General features: G+C 47.3%; 1 protein-coding gene across 6 annotated transcripts in view; it reads left to right on the top strand.

Annotated features, from left to right (window-relative positions):
• Nucleotides 1-6,806, top strand: part of LOC308333183 (cytohesin-1-like) — a 31,850-nt gene that overhangs the window by 11,986 nt on the left and 13,058 nt on the right. The window lies entirely within an intron of this gene.

The raw sequence follows: 6,806 nt of genomic DNA, 5'->3' as shown, positions 1-6,806 counted from the left end.
ACCCATTTTTCACCCCTGTGTCAATCATCTAATGTGATCCTGGGCTCTACACACCCTCCACCAACCTAGTCCCCATATATGGGGGACAAGGGGAGAGCAACGGACTTGAACTCATGCTTCCTTCATGCCTGAAGTGTCCAAGTTGCTCCTTTACACCTGACAGGGGGGAGTTTCATGTCATCGTTCTTCGATTTTTCAAAAATAGCAGACCTACAAGCTCATAGCGCACCACTCGGTGGCGCGCTATGAGCTTGTAGATCCCAAAATGGATTAAAATTTAAGGCCCATGAGTCACCGCGCCCAAAGCAACTCCTTGCGACTGCCACTGGGGTTGCAAGTAACGGTTGCAAGTAACTCCTTGCGACTATAGAACTATATGCTTCTGGCCTTAGAAGTTAACTTGTAATCATGGGTGGAGAGTTCAGAGAATCATTCCTGAGGCCCAGTGCATGCTGGGTCGTGCGGCGACGGGTTCCTGGAACCACATATTTTCAGATGAGGGTCGGCGGCCGATTACTTATAATTTCGGGGGTCCTTTGAGAACCGCTGACATAGAAACACGGGTTTTTTTGTGAAAACTGTCAGGAGTTAATCGCCTAAATCAATTGAATAAACCTTGAGTTTCAGCCACATTCCTCTGGAAGCCAGACTCCTCTCCTCTCCTCTGCAGAGATTAATACTTCACAAAGCTTCTAACCAGATACGTTCTGAAATGGGAAGTAAAAAAGAAAATGGGCTTACCGGGTTCAAAGAAGGGTAAAATAAATCCCACAAAACATTGTCCCCAATATTTCCTGCTGACATGAGTTTGCGTTCACTAGGTTGTGTTGTCATTAAAGTACACACAAGCCTAAACATAACTATAGATTAAATGGAATGATCAAATTATATGATAAATAACCCTTTGATTCTAGACAGAGGAGGAGGAGAGATGTTTCCTTGTGAAAAAATCATCTTAACCTGAGGCTGATTAAAAAAAACTCTTCTAAATCCTATGTTTCTATATCAGTAGTTGCTCAAACCTTTTCAATATATATATTTATACGGCACAAATGTATGAGCTTGTATATTAGCCAAATAACTCTTAAATGACACGGACGCTGTCCTGGTTCGAACGGGTAAAACAAAAGAGCAAGACCTGGTATTTAGAAGGATGAGGATAAATGCCACCTGCATGTGTTTAACCCATTCTGAACGGGAACCTATTTTGGTGTTAGCATCATGTTATGCTTTAGCTTTGGAAAAATAGCAGATCTACAAGCTCATAGCGCGCCACCGAGTGGCGCGCTATGAGCTTGTAGGTCTGCTATTTTAGAAAAATCGAAGAACGACTGACATTTTTAGAATCTGATCTCAGGTCAGAATCAGGTTAATCAGACCAGTGTGTGTCCAGTGGAAACCTCGTATGAATCTGATCTCAGGTCAGAATGGGTTAGGCATAACCTGACGCTGCCAGATCCAAAAAGCTTGCTACACAAATTTGTTTCACAGCTTATTTGGATCTGGGATCGCGGAAGCAAATTCGATGACGGGGCTGTTCCTTTTTTTCAAGATACATGGTAGATGATTGGATGGGAGCGTCTGTCTATCACCGTGTGGGCGTGCAAACACAACCAATCATATCGACGTGTCTATATACCGTCACATCCGCATCCCGCCTTTAGCTCACGCTGATTGGTTCGGTACGAAGCAGATCTGACTCAGGGCTCAACTCCGTCAGAGATCCCAGATGAGTGTTGTGTTGGGGAATATGTTTCCGCAATACCGCCCTCATCTGGCAGCGTCAGGTTAGGTTAGGCATGCATCAAGGCCCTTATTGAAACGTGTGAACCAATCTCTCACAACGAGGTCTCTAACGTCTCTGTTCCTGTTGTTGTATGTATGCATTACATTTCCTACCAAACATGTACGAGGGAGGTTTAGTTTAGTCTGGCTGGCTGGCGGTGCTTCTCTGTGACCGACCTTGGTCAGGGCTTTGTTTTAGAGAGGGTTGGCAGGTCGAAAGAATGAAGCGATATATGCGTGGGGGGTGGTTGGTATTAGTCTGTGAGTTTGATCACCACTTAACTAACTGTACACATTTCTGACAGATAAGCCTCGTGTGTGTGTGTGTGTGTGTGTGTGTGTGTGCGCGTGTGTGTGCGTGCGCGTGTGTGGTGACCCCCTGCAGACATCAGTGTTGATGTGTCTGACGGTCTTGCTAGAAATCTGTGCCCTGAGGCACGACTTATCCTCTTGACGACCAGGATATATACAGTATATCGTAGCTGGCTGTCTGGCTGACTAGGATATATATACAGTATTATATACAGTATATCAGGACAAACCAGGATATATACAGTATATCGTAGCTGGCTGTCTGGCAGAAAGCAGCCATCTCCTTTTTTTTCAACATATTTTTTTAATTTATCACTGCTCTTGAGTACAGTTCACGTCAGTCAGTGTGTGTTTTACAAATATTGAACCCAAGAAAAGTATTAAAATCACACCCGTGTGAAGTGAGTGGTGCAACTCCGTGTGGGGGAAGTTCCAGACCCACAGAACCACAGCCAGGGTGCCGGCCCGGTTCCGGCGAGCCGACGGTCCCTGGAACAACATATTTTATGATGGGGGTCGGCGGCCAAATTACATATAAGTTTTGGGGTTGGTCCGTGACATGAAATAGTGAGAACCACTGAGATTTTTCAGAAAATTGTCATGATTTAGAAGACATTTTTTAAATTTCAACGTCAGGCCTAAATGGGTTAAGAATTGTGTTCTAAAATCATGTTTTTTTCCCCCTGAAACGTTGATATTTTGAACAAAGTACGTGCCTGCCCAACAGCAGAGATATATATATATATATACTGAATGAGAATTTGTCTCTAGAACTCTACACAAAAAATTGATACAGTTCATTTGCACATACAGTCCAGAGTCGGTACATGCTTCACTTTGTACATACTGTACACAGTGTACATATACAGCTTCTCATGAACCTTCTACAAGGTTCTCCTTGTGTTGGAGACGAGTAAACTCTGGCTTTAGAGATCTGAGGTTCTGAGCCTGTGTTCCTAATGCCTCAGACAGCAACGCACGCACGCACACACGCACACACGCACGCACGCACACACAGAGAGTGCAGTGCTACCGTGTAAACACAGATTGATTGAGTTTATTAGCGGGGTTAATTTGCGGTTCCCTCGTGTAAGCATTGCACCACTATATGTCCTGCCCAGAGGGCTGATGGGTAATGGGCCGTGAAATATTCGGCTAATGCACATTGCACACAGAGAGGAGGACCCCCCCTCCCCCCTGCCCCCTATTGGTGCTGAGGAGGGGGGAGTGGTCGGTGGCCATGGAAACCTATTCGGGGTGACGACCCAGACGACTGGGGCATTTACCTCATGTGACAGCAGCGACCCGGGACGAGTGAGACCCACATTTTTTTTACAGTAGTATTTTTACAGTTTGGCTTGAAAAGCTATGAACAGAGTTCAACAGACCTGTCGGGAGACCAGACTAGTAGAGACCTAATAGAGACCTAATGGAGACCTACTAGTAGACTCTTTTTCCGTCATTGTCTGGCCTTGGTAAGAGCCGAAAAGAGCCAATCCACAATCTGGTTCAAGTGGTTCAATGTCAGAAGATGCAGTTTTCTGAAAAACCCCATATTTCTATGTCAGTGGTTCTCAAACATTCTCATGTCGAGGAGCCCCAAAAATATATGTAATTGGCCACCGAGGCTACCGACCCCCCCATCTGAAAATATGTTGTTCCAGGAATCCCCCCCCCCCCCCCCCCCCCCCCCAGAAGCTTTGAGTTAAAAAACGTTCGCTCTGAAAGAATAATACATTCAAAGATTTGTGCTACATTTTCTCTATTTTTGAAAAATAGCAGATCTACAAGCACTGCCCAGTGTCCATATATGGACCTGGCATGTTCTGACATAATTCTGACGTCTGCTGGAGTTATTTGGGCATGCTAAGAAAGAACTCCATATATGGGCATATAAAGGGACAGTAGAGGCTCCCAACGGGCTCCGCTCTAGTTTTTATGAGTTTTTCATTGTGCTACATAAAAATAAATGTAATGTTTGATTCAATGTATTGATTCAATCCCAGGCCAGAACACAAATAAACATGCGCTCTAAAATGCACTTTTCAATCCACTTGCACTTCTACTGTAATTCGTTGTTATTATACCTTTCAACTTAGGTTAGTCTTTCAGAAAACGAGGATTCAGTCAGAAGGCGTTTTTACAGTGCAAATCGGCCTTGGGTCCAAAATAAACGTTTTAACCCATTTTGGTGTTTTAAGAATTATGTTCTACTTTAGCTATTGAAAAATAGCAGATCTACAAGCTCATAGCACGGCACCGAGTGCCGCGCTATGAACTTGTAGGTCTGCTATTTTTTTAAAGATCTTGAAAATGTGCCTGAAATCTTTGAATATATATATTGTTACCGAGCTAGTTTTTAACTCAAATCTTTGCTACTGGGAGGGTTCCTGGAACAACATATTTGCAGGGGGTCAGCAGCCAATGTCATATATTTGTGGTCCTTCACATGAATATGTTGGAGAACCACTGACATTAGAAACATGGGTTTTTCAGAAAACAAGACATTTCTTACATTTCAGCCGGCAGCCAAACTGTGGTCAGATGGGTGTTGTTGACCACAAACACTTTCCCTGATCCAGAAAGGCTTGAGAAACACTGTGTTAGACAGCAGTGTGTGAGAGAGAGAGACGGCAGTAAACATGAACCCATGACGTGACGTCAAAGAGAGCTCTGTAGTATGTGTGCTGCGTGTGTTGTGGTCTGTAGTATGTGTGCTGCGTGTGTTGTGGTATGCTGTGTAGCAACTGGCTGACCCACCGGGGCGCTCTGAGCTCTTCAACTGGCTGACCCACCGGGGCGCTCTGAGCTCTTCAACTGGCTGACCCACCGGGGCGCTCTGAGCTCTTCAACTGGCTGACCCACCGGGGCGCTCTGAGCTCTTCAACTGGCTGACCCACCGGGGCGCTCTGAGCTCTTCAACTGGCTGACCCACCGGGGCGCTCTGAGCTCTTCAACTGGCTGACCCACCGACCCACCGGGGCGCTCTGAGCTCTTCAACTGGCTGACCCACCGACCCACCGGGGCGCTCTGAGCTCTTCAACTGGCTGACCCACCGACCCACCGGGGCGCTCTGAGCTCTTCAACTGGCTGACCCACCGGGGCGCTCTGAGCTCTTCAACTGGCTGACCCACCGACCCACCGGGGCGCTCTGAGCTCTTCAACTGGCTGACCCACCGACCCACCGGGGCGCTCTGAGCTCTTCAACTGGCTGACCCACCGACCCACCGGGGCGCTCTGAGCTCTTCAACTGGCTGACCCACCGGGGCGCTCTGAGCTCTTCAACTGGCTGACCCACCGGGGCGCTCTGAGCTCTTCAGAATCACTTTCAACCTGCCGCCGCCCGCCCTATTCTGGGCATGATGGAGGACTCATTGTAGACGCACACACACACACACACACACACACACACACACACACACACACACACACACACACACACACACACACACACACACACACACAGAAAATAATAGCCTGTATGAATATAGCCGGCTACACAAGCAACTCATCGCATTATGGGTTTTTGAAATGGACCCATGGAATCATGTTACGCTCTCAGAAGGCTTATCAGGAAGGTCTCACGACCCAAAACAGAATAGTTGTCTGGCTAAATAATAATGTGCAACAGAGCGTCGCAGTCCCGCCCCCTTTCATGACGACGCCAGGCCCAGTCCCGCCCCCTTTCATGACGACGCCAGGCCCAGTCCCGCCCCCTTTCATGACAAAGCCAGGCCCAGTCCCGCCCCCTTTCATGACAAAGCCAGGCCCAGTCCCGCCCCCTTTCATGACGACGCCAGGCCCAGTCCCGCCCCCTTTCATGACGACGCCAGGCCCAGTCCCGCCCCCTTTCATGACGACGCCAGGCCCAGTCCCGCCCCCTTTCATGACAAAGCCAGGCCCAGTCCCGCCCCCTTTCATGACGACGCCAGGCCCAGGAAACAATTCCCAAGGTATTTTCCCCATAGACAAAAGTATTTATTTAAAGACCTTTTTAAGCGTCGTACGAAGCCAACTTGAGTTGTGACAAATCATGACAACAAACACAATATTTTGGACCAATCAAATAATTACAAAGAAAAAAAAAAGACTAGTTGCTTAACCCATTTTGGACTGATAGTTTTCTGAAAAACCCATGTTTCTATGTCAGTTGTGCTCAACCTTTTTCATGTCAAGGACCCCCAGAATTATCTCTATTGGGCCACGGACCCCCCATCTCAAAATATGTAGTTCCAGGGACCCCCCCCCCCCCCAGAAGCAAATATTTTAGTTAAAAATGCTCGCTCTGAAAGAATATATATTCAAAGATTCGCACCACATTTTCACGACTTAAAATAGCAGATCTACAAGCTCATAGCGCGCCACAGTGAGCTTGTAGATCTGCTATTTTTCAATAGCTAAAGTATAACGTAACGCTTAGTTAAACACAAAGGGGTTACCTACAGCCCAAAATGGGTTAAAGCCCCTATATAGCCTAGACGTGACGCAGCGGTCGGTCAGCAGACTGACTGAAGGTGGACGTAAACGGATTGTATTTGTATTCTTGTAAATGTGGGTCAAGATAAGAGGGGGGCGGGGGGACGGGACAGGGGGCGACAGAAGGGCTTTAAGGGAGGTGCAGACTGCCCTGAGCAGGAGCAGGTGCATAAGAACCCTGCAGCCAGCCAGGGAGGGGATTGACCGTTCCCCCCCGGCTGTCCCAAAGAGCC

The sequence above is a fragment of the Protomyctophum bolini genome, assembly GCF_963924005.1.
Source record: "Protomyctophum bolini genome assembly, chromosome: 18".
NCBI classification, from domain to species: domain Eukaryota; kingdom Metazoa; phylum Chordata; class Actinopteri; order Myctophiformes; family Myctophidae; genus Protomyctophum; species Protomyctophum bolini.
The sequence above is the reverse complement of the archived record's forward strand: the minus strand, read 5'-3'. Positions and strand labels throughout refer to the sequence as shown.